We start from the raw sequence: 15,969 nt of genomic DNA, 5'->3' as shown, positions 1-15,969 counted from the left end.
TGCAAGTAGGTGTGTGCATGAATGGTGTACCTTCTTTGAAGGTTAGGTGTCAGGCTGGCAACTCATCACCATAAAAATCCACTGCCAATCATTAGCGGACCGGAGTTCCACTGTGGCAACCCCTAACCGGGAAAAGCCGAAAGACTTGTTGTAGTAAGAGAAATAAGAGGAAGGTAAGAGGGTTAAAATAGGTAGCAGGGGAACATGAACAAACAAATAAGGCAACGCAGACTGAGAGGGGAGGTGCTGACATGATGATGGATGCAGAAGGTCATGAAGAAGGAGACATCAAATACACAGAAGAAAGACAATGGTGTTGGGTAGAATATGAAAACAATTAAGGGAGGGTGTAAACATAAAATGGAGGGAAACACCAGGATCAAGGATTGGCTGGATTGTGCAGCTGCATTCCCTGGCAGCTTCAACCCAGTAGGAACACAGTCAATACTCTGGGCTTCCTCAGCACTTGGCTTGGCTTGGATGGAAGAGCCAATGCAAGGTGGGGGTGTGACTCAGTGTGTCATTGGAAGTGTCTCTAACTCACCAATGCAGACATTCAGCTACCTGTCAGTAAGCTCATCCCCTATTTCCCCCAGCAGTCGCTGGGTGACATAGCTTTCACCTCCACTGTCACTGCCACTTACAGGTCGTACAGAATCTCTCTCTGGGTTGGAGTGCAGCTGTAGGAGTAGAGATGAGTATAGTAACATGGCAAAACAAAGTGGTGAACCAACAGGCACTGATTGTGGAATGGATCCTGATCTTAATGCTGCTGTATATAAATACAAAATAAATGAAGAGAAACAAAATAAAAAAATGTATATAAAGATGGGGACGAGAGAAGTATCTGATGCAAGGAAAAAAATCACTTAAGAGCTATACATTTTCTGGCAATGTTACATGCTCTGCAATTGAATGAATAAGAAAAGCCCACTCAGCTGTAACATTAATGTAACATTATACAATGTATAGAGAACTTAAACTGACAACTATCAATATAAGCTGTTGTAAAGGACAGGGATGAGCCTATGTTGTTACTTCTGCAAGTACACTGAAGGGTGTAAATAGACAATAATACTCCTCCTCCAAATTCCTTTGCCTGTAAATCTGATGTAGTAGGTATAGGAAGGTCATTGATTTGTCCACACATCACATCTGTGCACAGAATTCAGAAGAATTGTCTCTCTTACCTGCTATTGTTTATTATATGACAAGTTGCACAGAGAAATGGTAGGATATTTAGAGTCACACATGTCTATGTGACCTTTTTACCCTTTGATTTGGATTGTACATAATATAGACAGTTTGGCTGCAATGTTTCCATATACATTGCCACATACCTCCCATTTTATGCACATATTTTATCATAGAACCCCCCCTCCCCTTACCTGTACAGGACTACTAGCTATATTCTAGTCTGCAGTGTATATTGTAGACGTTCTTGAAATGCCATCTTTTATACATGGTCTACAGTAATTTTAATAGCATCAACCCTAGTGGAATATATTGGGTCTATATTAGAACACTGACTTTTTAAAACATCGAATATTCTAATATCGACCACTATTCAGTGAACGCTGACAATATCAAACATGCAGAACAGCAAATTATTTCCCAGGGAAAAATTTGCTGTTCCGGCACACATACACATAACACAAGCACACCAAACAAATAGCAATCCACACACATACACCTAAAATCCTACATCTAACCCTACACTAAACTGTACATACACCACTAGCTATCCACTTACCTTAACCCAAACCCTAACCCTAAGGTCTGTCACTATCACACACTCACCTCACCCGCTCCCTATCCCTAAATCCCCTACCCTGTGCCCTAACCCTCACGTCCACACAATCGTACACTTACCTGAGCCTGACCCATAACTTTCCACCACAGTGCTGAAAATAGCAAAGCCACAGGAACGGCCAACTGAATTCTTTCCCTAGGAAGAAATTTGGTGCTCTGCAGCTTCACCATTTTCAGCGTTCGCTGAATAGGGGTCGATATTAGACATTCAAAGTTCTGAAACTTTGATGTTCTAATATAGATCTGAATATATTATGTATGTATTAAATAATGTACCTAATGTTGCACAGGTAGTCATTTGGCTTTACATGTTATCCACTAGTATCTACTAGTATATCCTCTAATGTTAGAGGTCATATTTGTGAAGGAACTATCTTTACACCTCTTTTCCATGCCCCAACAAAGGAAAACAGCACTCCTCATACCAACACCTTCTTATTAATGCATAATGCACATTTTGTGCCACATACATTTTCTACAATATCACTACCAATGATTCTAGCTTCCTCAATTATCTGAATACTCAACATCATTAATTAATATACCAGCCAAATATGAGTTAATAACTTTATGACATGCTATATCCAAAAATTAAACTGTTTTGTTTTTCAGAATTATAACATTGATATATAACCAGCTGTACATACATGCCTTGACTGTTCATTTGTTCTACAACAATATCTTTCGCTAAATATCATGCTTTCATTTAGACCATCTCCGGTTAACTTCAAAAACAACTGCTATGATTTAAATTCTATTATACAACGACCCCCCCATTAATATTCCAAAATGTGCGCGCTGATTGGTCAGCGTGCATGTTGTAAATCAGAGTTATAGTAATGGAAAAAGGTCCAGTCGTCCGGACTTTTTCCATTAGTATAACTCTTTTTTTTAACAGCAATGGAGAACGCAAGATCTCCATTGCTTTTTACAACCTGTCTCGCTATGTTAAACCCATTTAACATAGCGAGACACTTTAAAAAGCAACAGAGATATTGCTTTCTCTGTTGCTTTTTTCAAAACTGTCTCACTATGTTAAATGGGTTTAATATAGCGAGACAGGTTGTAAAAAGCAATGGAGATCTTGCTTTCTCCATTGCTTTTGCCCACAGCTCTGATGTACTGCCTAAGCATAAACATGCGCAATACATCAGAACTGCCGCAGAATACCAGACAGCTGTGGAAGGGCAGCAAGGAGAAATTATACAATGCCATTACTTAAGAAAAGTAATTTTTTTTTCTTAAATAATGTCATTGCATAATAGCAATAACCCACGCCTGGGTGTGGGTAATGCTGGATTTACCCACGGTTGTCTTTGCTTGTTCACTCGGGCTTCACTCTCGTGACCAAACCATACCAACTGTGGGTAAATCCAGCATTACCCACACCCAGGCATGGGTTATTGCTATAATAGACTAAATCCTTAACACTGCACATTATTGCAGTTTACAAATTCTAAATGTGCTCTCCCTCACCACTTATAACCCACTTAAATTCAGCCTCTAACCAGACAATGGCTGGCCACTGAGAAAGTAAACATGTTACTTGATAAATATTCAATAATTTCTGCCTGGTTTCATCATAGCATAAACATTATGGCTTTGATGTTCACAGATAACTGTCAAATTCTTACTAAAGATCCTTTGAGTGATATAGCTGTTGTTTATAAGCTGTTAGAAAGGTTTGGCAATCTGTCAGGAGTTAAGATCAACATCCCCAAAACTAAGTTATTAACTGTAAGCTCAGCATTTAAATATTTTCGCACAACTATTACCCTGCTTCCCTTTAGATAGTCTAAACCATATCCACACTATTTGGGCATTAAACTGCACTCTGATATCAAGGAGTTCCTTAGAGCCAATCTCAGAGATATATGGGAAAGTATTTTCCTCTGGGATCACTCCTGCATGTATCTCTCTGTTAGGCAGCATTGCAGCCATTAAATTGTTAGTGTCTCCCTTATTGTTTTATGTTTTAGGCACATTCCCACTCCAACTTCCTAGTCATGGGTAAAGAAATTAATCAGACTATTAAATATTTTTATCTGCGATGGTGGTAAGAAAAGAGTGAACTGGTTCAATCCAAAGTGCTCCTACTCAACTCTCTGGGCTTGGAATCCCTGACTGAAACAAATATGCTAAATATTTTTGTTGTCCTAAATTTTCTCTCTTAATCATCCAACAATATCCTGTTGAGCCTTAACTGAAGCCAAACTTTAAATTCACCCTTTCCTTGAGGTTTAAGCTGGTAATACAAATGTCTTCCTAAGCACCTAAAACAATGGCAGTCTCAGTCCCTGATCCACTTAATCTTTTGATCACTTGATAAAATCCTAGGTTGGACCATTATATGGGGATCAAAGATACCTCTTTGGGACAACTCTCACTTTATTTTTGACAGATCTCCTGTTTCGTGACCCAACACAAGCCAACTTGAAGATTAGATGGTTATCATATATTACAGTTACAGTGGAGGTGTGAAGTACCTTGACTTGTTTTTAGGGCAGAGTCAATGGATTAAAAGGCAATACTAAGTGATTGCTATAACACAGAGATAATGGAAAAGAAGAAATTGGAGGATATCATTTGAGCAATACTATATAGATATTTTACAGGGTGTACCTTGCTCAAAAACTATGTTATACTGTATGAATTTTGTGGAAAAATATACATACATTCTGCATTACAATTAAAATAAAGATAATTTTTCCCCATTTTTAGTTGTGTTAGAAAAATTACTGGTTGCCTAGAATTGCAATGCAAAGCAATAAATATTGAGATAATCTCATGACATTTTTGATTAAAATACAAATGCTAGTTTGGCATGTGGCTGTGCAAATATCTCATGCCCAAAATGCCTGTATAATCTGGCTGGTGGTCTACAGACTTCAGATTTTTTTTGCAGATATTTTCCAGTAAATAAGAATTTTTTGTATTGCTTTTTATTAGGTATGCCACTGCAGTAAGTATCAGTTATAAATATAGTGAGATTTTATACAATTGACACTACAACAATATTTTGTCCCTAATATTGATATTCTCAAACATTTAGTGTTATGGCAGCAAATATGAATGTTTATACAAAATCTAAGATGCAACTGCTTCTTTATTTGAAAAGAGAAAAAGCTTTAAATGCAATTTATAGATGCATATGCATACATATGCTTTAGCAAAAGCTGCTGCAGTTTCTATTTCAAAGAAAAAGCTTTATAAAAGTAGGAAGCAAAAAAAATGATCAAGATGGTCTGCAATTAATCTACTTTATCTGCTGCAAATTGTACTTCAAGTGAATTAAAAAGGTCATGACTTACGATTTACCAGCAGCAAAATTAGCATAAATAAAATGTGACAACTGTTCAAGGAAACAAAGCTGATTTGGTGGTCTTTCACTTCACAAAGGAATGTATTCATACCAAGTCCATCTCTTTTTTCCTAAAATAAACCAAATACAATAATTTTCAGGAACATTTGATGTTTTTATTTCATTTATTAATATTGTACTCTTTGATATCTACTTGTATTGCATAAAAATCATTTGCATTGAGTGTTCTCAAATACATGCATAGATAAATAAATACATACATTCATACAGAAAATGTCTGACGCCAGTTCATTTTTATATGTGTGGTAAACTTTCTAAATTACCTTTGTGTAGCCACTATTATATGATACATAGTTTTGTAGTTATTAAGTGTTCCTGCAATGGATCTCATTTTCTCCCCAAAGGAATGTCAATGTCAAATAATAATTTGTTCATTTGCCTGATTAATGCAGTTCAAGGTTATTGTGGAGGGGTGTTTAAAGCATATTCTAGCACTCAGTGGGAATAAGTCAGGGAAACTAATTCTGAACGAAAGGTGACAGCCCACTACAGGATACAGAAATACTCTGTCATAGAGCACACAAACCTGTAAGCAGTTGGAAAGATCACCATATTACCTCATACTTTTGGATGTGCGTGGAAACTGGAGTATGTGGCATATACTAATGCACACAGAGGGAGGTTTCACAGACTCCACAAAGAAGGTGCCCCAGCCAAGAATAGACCTGGAGAGCCAAGCACTGTGAGACAGTGATGCAAAAGGCAATACCACTGTATCTCCTTTATTGTTAATCAAGCACTATAAAAACTATATTAACCTGAATTATTAGGCTGCTCAAAAAATTTAACAGTAAGAAAAATTCTAAAAATATAAAGATGACACCTGACATATTAGTTAATGCTTCTAATTTCTTGATCTATATTAATTATGTAGTGGAGGCTTTCTTTTATGGGCTATAATACTGCATTTAAAATATGCAATCAATAGTACTGCAATTTATAAATATAACTCCTATCAATTTTTTGTAGCTAATCAAAATTATTAATCCCCCATGTTCCAATATAATTTTTAGACAGGATAATATTTAAAGATGTCCTGAACACAGAATAGAATCTTGCCCTTAAGGCAAAGTGTTTTGGATTCCAGGAGAAAGCATGCATGAAAATCAATGAAATACCCGATTTTATGTATCTCGCATTTGTTGTACATCTTCCTCTTGTAGGGATTTGGAGTTTTCATGCTCTCTTTTTTCTTCTGTATTACATTCTTCACATAGGAATATGCTTTGGGGACTTTACCTTGCAAGCATTAGTTAAGAGCTGAATCTGTTTTAGGGATTTTAATTTTCAAAGTCAAAAAGGCAGACATAAAACTGGGTCTGAGAAAGGGAGCTTGATATAATAAAGTAGTCTCGTAACATTAACACAATCATCATTTAATGTATTATATTTAAGTCAATGTTTTAATTTCGTATGATCACATTACACAGTACATTATACTGCTAGCCATAATCAAGGCTTTATCAATAAGTACTAAAGGGCTATTAAAATTTCCATAAGACCCCGTCTGCATCATGCAGTATTTATCATAATGTACTACTATATCACCTCAGAGGTATAATATATTGTAATGTTACCTCTAAATAAAAATACATCACTCAGATGTTCAAAGCCCCAAAACATCAAGGGCTCATAATTTTGTAAATGGGGATGTTTTAACTTTTAGTTAATTAATTTTAATATACAGGTGCTCCCTGCATATCCAGCATTGGTGTTTTGGTCCCATACTGATTGCTTTTACCGGTACTACAGGTCTCTACATCTTACCAATGATCCAGGATGTGTGTATGTATATATATATATATATATATATATATATATATATATATATATATATATATATATATATATATATATATATATATATATATGTCAGGTACATGATACAAACTGTATAAGAAATGCGAGGACTCCCAGGAAATTTCAGCATTTCCTCATAAGTGTATCTGTATTTTCAGCCATAGTACATTCCATTAAGGAGATGGTTGCATCTATCACAGGAAGTGCAAGGCTTGCTAATCGATTTAGAAACAGTAAGGATGGGTGAGCAGAGCCAGAATTCCAAGAGAAGACCTTCACTGAATTTGGAGGGGGTGCAGTTGAAGGACCAGCTCCAGCTAAGAAGGCTCAGGAAAAGACAGTCAGAAATGCTTCTGACCATAAGATCTCCCCTTTCTGCTCATTTGACATATCTACAAAAGCACAAGGTAAGACTCTTTTGGGTCTACAAGATTTAATATTAGTGATAGGGGTCAATCTGCTGATAATTATTCTAAGATGATTTTATAAATTCTTTGCTGGAGGAGGGGAGAATCTGGCTGCTTGATATAGCGCTAGGGAGAAACTTTGCTGCCTCTATAGCTTTGAGTCCAGGAGTGAGAGCAGGTACTGATGTGGACCAGATGGCACAGTTATCTTTACCCAACTTGTATGGGGGAGGGTCTGAGGAAGTCATGGGTTCAGAGGGGGAGGTCCCATCCCATACAGATGATTGTATTCCCCAGTTCTTCTTCCCTATGGCTACCCTTGGCTTTACATATTCCAAAGTACCCAGCTCTCATCTCACAGCATGACCCACCAAGGTCAAAGATAAGATTTTGAAAGTGGAGTTTGTGGATATCTTTGGCCTAGTGGATAATGAAAGAATAAAATGCATACTGGACATTGATAACACACCTAACAAGGACTTGATGGCAGCCTTAGCTGCCATTGGAAAGAAGGTTTCAAGAACTGGGATACTTGGTCTTTGGCTTTTGTGGTATTTATGACTGATTTTTTGATAGTTGTGGAGGGTCAGGATGGTGCTTTGGAAAGGATGTCCTTTTTTAAGCAGCTTTTCACCAAGTTAGGGGTACCCTTGGCCGATGACAACAAGAAGGACCAAGTCAAGTCCTCCCTTTTTTGGGTTTAGACATAGACACCACTGATAACTCCTTCAAGCTTCTTCCACCCAAACTTCAACAAGTCTAACAGTTACTTTAGAGATTATTGGGTTCCAGTAAAGTGCAGGTAGGAGACATCATGCAGTTACGTGATTTGCCAAACTTTGCCTGTAGGGTGGTTTCTCCATGCAGAACTTTACGATGGTCCATATCTGACTTGTTAAAAGGTAACAGGTCCATGCACCACCTGGTCTGGCTACCAGATGGGTTAAGGATGAACTTTGGTTATGGTTCACATTCTTTAACCAGTTTAATGGAGTTTCTTTTTGGCAGTCCCTTTGGACCACTGCCATCAGCCTTGAGCTTTTTACTGATGTGGCTGGGAGGGGGTCAGGTATGCAGGGTTATTTCATGTGCAGCTGGTTTGCTGAAAGGTGGCCAGAAAGTTGATCTGTGGAGAAGAGGAAGGGACATTACGTTTTTAGAAATATTTCCCGTTTGGTGGCAGTGTTAGTATCGGAGGCTAGATTACATGACTAGAAGATCATTTTTCACTAAGATAATATCACGGTTGTTCACACTCTCATAAAATGTTCTTCCGGGTCCTGGTGGTTCCAGTCGGTCATCAGGCTTTTATTTTTGCAGTGTCTACAGATTAATTTGTCATTTTTTTTTTTTTGTGTGTTCATGTCCCTGGTCATCTTAATCCTATAGGTGACAGTCTCTTCCAGTTTCACTTTGCAAGGTTTTGCCTCTTGATCAAGCATTCAGATCCAAAGGGTACCCCAGTTCCTGTGGGAGTCTGGTTAATTGGAGAAGACTAGCATTATCTGTTTTGATGAATTCCTGGGCCAGCAACACTAGGAAAGCTTAATCATCCAGGTTTTCAAGCATTCTACAGGTCTTTCATCTTTGATGCCAGGCCATGGGGAGTAAAGTTGTTGCTGCATTTTTTAGTGGCTAGGTCATCATTGAGGGATTCACTTAAAGCTCTCAGAATACACCTTGCTCTTTTAGTATGGTTGTAGCATATTTGGACCTTCAAGCTGTATCAGGACATTGGGTTATGGGGAGGATACCTAAGGGCCTAGAGAACATGCAAGGACCTTCCCAGGATTCCAGAAATCCTATTGGGCAACAATTGCTGCCCCTTGTTATTCAAGGTCTTTATAGGACCATGGGTGAATTTCACTTATTTGTCTTTATAGCTGCTTTGTTTACCTCTTTGTATGTGGGTGCTTTTCAGGTGAATGAACTTCTCCTTTACCTTTGTTGGGAGGATCTTATCATCCACAGGGAGTTTGTCCTGATTTTGTCAAAGAAGTCCAGCACTGATCAAGTTGGTGAAGGACAGCGGGTGCGCTTGGACAAGACTAGTGCTGTAGTCACTTCCCTGTGCAATAGGTCTGTTTGATATTTGATATTACCACTTCGAGAAAAGGTCAGCATAGGTTTTCATGCAGGCCTCGGGCAGGCATTTTAACCTATCAGAGATTGGCACATTTCTCAGTCAGGCCTTGGCAGGGAAAGGAATTCACCTACAACGTTACTCCTTCAGGTTGTACCTCAGACTTGGCCATGGAAGGGCACTCTATACAAATCATTCAAATAATGGGAAGTTGTATCTCTGTTGCCTTTTTGTCATACATCAGGCATTAATTTTTATCTTTGTTGCAGGGAAGGAGATGATTTCACTCTTGGGACATTCTTTTATTTAAAGAGAATCCATCAGCGGCCTGGACCACCCAGCTGGTCACTCAAGCTCCTTTGATAATAGTCAGTGGACATTTCATTCTTTTGGTTTCCTTGGTCATAGTTGGTTTCAATTTTGGGACATCTGGTGTAAGATTACTAGAGAAGAAGCCTTGTCCTGCATTGTGATAATTCACCTTGAAGAAAATGCTCTGGGTCAAGCCCCTAAGAAGATACTGTTGACCAGAATCTTATCTAAAATGGACAACTTGTGGCAGCTCTATCCCAAAGTTACTTTCTTTTGGTCTGCCATCATCCCTAGACTGTACTAGAAAGGCATCAGAAGGCCTAGTGCCACTGAAAGAGTCAGGCATTTTATCAACCACAGACTTAAGCGGGCTGCTAGCCAAATTGATTTTCAAGTGATTGAGCACAGTGATATTGACAGACTAGAGACTGATTTCTATGATTTGGACATTATTCATTTAAATAACATGGGGTTTGATTTGTTTAAATTGGATAAGGTTGTTGTTATTCAAAAGTATTTCAAAGTTTATCTTGTTTTCATTCATAACCCAGAATTTATTTGTGAGGCTGTTGATTTGAGGAATGCCATGGTGGCTGTCTTACAGCTTCACCCCCTTGTGCTCCCCCTCATTCTTGTTCAGCAAACTCGGCTTTCCTCACATTGCACCCACATTTGACCAGTGGTCATATCAAGGGGTACATAGCTTGTAAGTATGAGTTAAATGGGTTTGCCACCAGGACTGAGGTAGCTAGGAATACACACACAGATTTCTCTGAAGTGGCATCCAGAACAGACGGGTGTTTGTAAACCAGCTTGCGGTGATGGTTTGATGGTATTCATTGATATATTGTGTGACACCCGTGCACTGGCCCAGTAATCATGGATCCTCAATCCCCACCACTAACACCAGTAAGGGGTGTCCACATTGAGAAAGATAACAAATACATCCACAGTAAAGTACAATTTCCCTTAAGAGCACACAGTGATCACAGTCAATCTGGGGCTGGTTTCTCCTTTCTCTCCAGGTCCCCAATAAAACTCCCCACTGGTACAGCTATAGGGTCCAGATCTCAGTCTAGTGGTCAAGCTAAAACCTCCAGTACCCTCTCTATCCAACCAGTGCTTCATGTCCCTGCCCAAGTAGCTGACACACACACACACACACACACACACACACACACACACACACACACACACACACACACACACACACACACATACACTCCCTTTAAGATATGAGTTATATACAAACACACAGACACTCCTGGGGAAGGCTGGCACAGGTTCTGCAGCTATGCCCCTTCGTGCCAGTCTATTAGGTAGTACCAGCTGCCACCAACCACTAATATCAGCTACTAAAAAGGCCCTTACCAAAGGGTGTGCAATTATTACTGTGCAATATTATTATCCAAATGGTAAGTGTGACTGAGCTGTTGGAGCGGCTTAGTACAGTATCACTACGTACATGCAATGTACTCTAGAGCTTAAATTATCTCAACACAAAACAACTACATTTGAAAGGTTTAAAAATATTTAATAATAAATAATAAAAACACAAGATGATACTTCTTACTACATAGTGCTAGTCAAGAGTTCAGACATCACAGGAAATGCTGAAAATAATACTGTATAATAGTTCTGACATAAATATAGAAAATAGCTTGACTAAACTTACATTTTTCTATCTTTTCCTAAGAGGAATCACAGTTCTAAATAAATTTACATATAGAGCAAAAGCAGAGTACTGATGAGTTGTTTTCAGCTTTAGACAAAATCCAAAATGCTCTCTCTCTCTCTCTCTCTATCTCTGAGACAGTCTTTTAAATTGATAATACATCACTGCTGATTAATTTTAGATTACATCATTCTTCTCTGGTTCCCATGCTAACAGAAACTCAGAGTTTAACATATCTTTGATCTTGCACCTGGTCAGGAAACCACAGCAATTAAAGACTGTCCCCCAGATTTAGCAATCCCTGCATGGTGTGCAGGAACAGTGCAGGAGCTCCAGGAGGCAATATGTCCGCCGTGCGATTCAGGAATAAGCTGTAGGGATGTGCATGAGCGCTCCTGCACTATTCCTGCATGGACACACCTCCTGTATGCAAATTACCTGATTTGCAGGTGAAAACCATGCATATGAGGTGAATTTGCGATCCAGGAAGCTGGCAGCCGGCCGTGCAGGACTAGTGTAATCTGCAGAAATGTACTCTGTTAGTAACCGAGTACATTTCTGCAAACTACAAAACAGAGCAACAACAGCTCCAAATAAAGGGTGTATATAATGTGTAAAGCATGCCAATGGCCAAATATATGGTCATTGGCATGGAAAACAGTTTAAAAAAAAACTTTTTATTTTTCTTTATCCGATATCGGCTGTTTAAGCTTAGGGCAACGGTGCACAAATGACATGAAATAAGCATTCTAACCAAAATCACTATTTTTACCATTATACTCAATGGCAGGCAGAAGACAACATGGCCAGTGAATAGTGGTTGCTCAGTGTGGGACCTGTAACTATGCATTATCAGGCAATCCTATGCAACTGATGGGAATGATACTGAATCCTAGATTTCCCCTCAATGCTAGTCAGTACCCAACAGTGTAAGTGCAGGAATAGCTTGGTTCAAGCCTATGAGTTAGCTGACATCATAGGGGTGTGTGTCAGGCATACTGTAAGTGGATTGGAGCCCTGTGGCTCGGGTTTACCCTTTGCTTAGCAGAGCTAAGCAAGGGGGTGTGTCTGAGGCTGCCTAGCACTCCTTACATTGCCTAAGCGGGTGTGCATGCCATGCACCAGGTTTTAAAAGGAAAAAAAGTAAACCAGGAAATAGCATCTCCATGCACATTTGAGCACTGTGATGGTGCGGTGCGTCCCCGAGCTTAAACAGGAAGGCAATGGGAAGGGAAAACAGCAGTAGGAAGGTAATCAAGGAGAACTAGCATAGCTGGCAGGTGAAATGTATCAGAATCAGCCAATTACACAGGCAGCAGCCCAGCCCAGCCAAGAACACTACTATAAACTATGCAAACACCTTTGTCTCTGTTTTTTCCCACATACTCTACACTACCTGTGTATACTAGCAGGGAAGTTTTAACAAACAAAAACAACAAAATGATAGGGGCTGCAGCAGCTATCATACATCAGCATGTGAAAGAGGCTGAAGGTGGTGAGGATGAGAATGCTGTCAACCAACCCACAGTGAGGAGATGGAGAAGAGTGTACAGACCCAGGGTAACCTACCAGGGGCTACATGAGCTGGAGAGAGTGGAGCACTATAGGGTGGACAGGGACCTTCTACAACAAATTGTTGAGCTGTGCCGGCCATGCCTGACACACAGAACTAACAGAGGGGAACCCATCCCAGTGGATACCAAGGTATGTGTAGGCCTAAGAATACTAGCAACATGTACCTTCCAAAGGCCAACAGGGGATATCATGGGGATCTCACAGGCATCAGCATCCAGGGTACTCCACCAGTTCCTGGATGCCATGTCAGCACATGCCGGTGAGCATGTATATTTCCCAACACCCATGAGGCATTGGCCAGCAATATGCATCTCTTCCATCAAATAGCAGAATACTCTGAGGTAGTGGGTGCTGTAGACTGCATGGATATATGCATCAAAGCACCACTTGGTGAGTGGGGTAGGGTCTACATCAACCACAAGGGCTTTCCCTCCATCAACTGCCAGGTCATGTGTAATGCCCAGGGCATTATAATGAATGTGTGTGCTGGCTGCCCTAGAAGCTATCATGATTCCCACATCAGGAATCTGATGAGATTTGTGATTGGGGACATCCCTTATGGTCACCTAATGGGGGATGCTGCTTATGCATTGGAGCCGTGGCTGATGACACCCATCAGAAATTCACACACACCCAAACAAGAACTCCATAATGAGGCACATGCACAGACCAGAATTATAATAGAGCTTGTGTTTGGGATGCTCAAGTCACGGCTCTGGTGCCTGGACACATCTGGTGGAGGATTGCTGTACTCGCCAGCTACATGTACTCAAATTGTCATCATATGTGCTATGCTACACAATATGATTCTGTGGAAACAGCTGCAGCAGGAACAGTATGGGAAGGGCCACATAGCCACCCACCATTGCCAAGGCCTGCACAGGCACAGAGTGCTTGGAGGAAGAAAAACCTGAGCCTGCCCCAGTAGGCAGAATGAGGCATGCCCAGTATGCCTTGGCTTGGGCAAAGAGGAAACACATAGCACATACACTGACATAGTAGGGACCCAGGGATGACACCTCTCTCTGACTCGCACATATAGTAAAAGGGATGCCAAACATGACACTACCTGTGCTCAACCATGTATAGGGAGTGTACTATGTGCATCCGACATAGGCAGCCTCCAACACCATCTGCAATACTGGCACAGCCACAAGATAAGTCATTCTTCTTACCAAATGCCGAATGGAGCAGTATGTGTTGTTACTTGCATCTATGGTATGGATATGAGCATGCAAGGGAATCGGGTGGCTGAATGGGATGCCAGCAAATAGTAGACACCTATAGTGGCAGCATGAGATCTGTAACAAATATTGGTGTCACCATAGTAGCCAGTACTACACATGGTGACAAAACCCACTGCAGGAAATGTGCTGGGCCTCATGTATGTCCATATGACACACACATGCCAGTCAGGGAGGATAACATACCCAACAACAGTCTCAGCCAGCAGGACAGGTGTAGACAAACACAAACAAAGGCTGTGCTAAGGCCTCTTAATAATGGCTATGGGTAACCTCTCCTCAGGCCTACACAGACAGACTACATCAGGTCAGGCAGTGGGATGTTAGCTCTGAAGGGGAAGAAGTCAGAAACTGATATGTATGTCAATCAAACCTAAGACCTGTAGTACACTGATATGTCTCTAGTCAGCATGATAGGTTAGAATACAGAATGAAATAGAGTACCTGACATACCAGTACAGTCATAGCAAATGTGTACAAGTGTTAGGTGTGCCCCCAGTCCTATGTAGAAATGTAGTAACAGTCAGGTGTGCCCCCCCCAATCTTATGTAGAAATGTAGTGACAGTCTGTTGTACCCCCAATCCGATGCAGACATGTAGTAACAGTCAGGTGTGCCCCCCAATCCTATGTAGAATTGTAGTAACAGTCAGGTGTACCTCCCATGCCTATGTAGACATGTAGTAACAGTCAGTTGTGCCCCCCCCAATCCTATGTAGAAATGTAGTAAAAGTCAGGTGTACCTCCCAAATCTGATGTAGACACGTAGTAACAGTCAGGTGTGCCCCCCAATCCTATGTAGAAATGTAGTAACAGTCTGGTGTGCCCCCCCAATCTGATGTAGACATGTAGTAACAGTCTGGTGTGCCCTCCCCAATATGATGTAGGCACGTAATAACAGTCAGGTGTGTCCCCCAATCCTATGTAGAAATGTAGTAACATGTATGTGTAGGTATAATACCAGTGGAGCACAGATTACCTGAGGTCGGCAAGGTAGCAAGATAGATTTTAGTATTTGTACAATATGCAGGTATGCGTGTGTTAGGTTGGTGTGTGTTTCATATTGTGTGAGAGTGGTCAGTATGTATGCATGGTGAGGTTTGTCCTGGTGGTCATTGCCCAGTACTGCCAATGACAAGGCCAAGTCCTCACAACTGCAGTGCCAAACACAATACTTCCCAGTATAATAAATTCTAACAGTAAGCCATTGTAAATGTATGGAGGTAATATGTGCCACCATCTGAAAGATGGACATGGCATGACTGTTGGGCCAGATATACAAGCAGTACACAGGGGAAAGTATCCCAGACAGACAGTGTATAATGTGTAAGCATTAAATGGCACACCCTTGGAATTGTACATACAGGTTTTCAGCACATTATCTGGACTTGTAGTAGGGAATACCAATGTCATTTGGCCAAACACTCACAGACCACAAAGGTCATAGGAATGATGTATTGCTAAACAGCTGATGTCACTGCACAAGCCAGCATAAGTGGAATGCCCCATGCATATCTGTGAGTCAGAAGCAAGTAGTGTCCATAGCACACATGCACCCAGCTCACCCAAACAACACCCACAGGTACCGCTCCGGTCTTATCCCTGCTGTTGGGAATGGGTACAATATGACCCCCACCTGTGTATGGCAATAGCAAAAGAATGCAGCATGCAGTGCAGGTGT

This window comes from Protopterus annectens, chromosome 4.part0, assembly GCF_019279795.1.
Source record: "Protopterus annectens isolate FY-2018-M chromosome 4.part0, PAN1.0, whole genome shotgun sequence".
In the NCBI taxonomy this organism is placed as follows: Eukaryota; Metazoa; Chordata; order Ceratodontiformes; family Protopteridae; genus Protopterus; species Protopterus annectens.
This window is presented reverse-complemented; position numbering follows the sequence as displayed.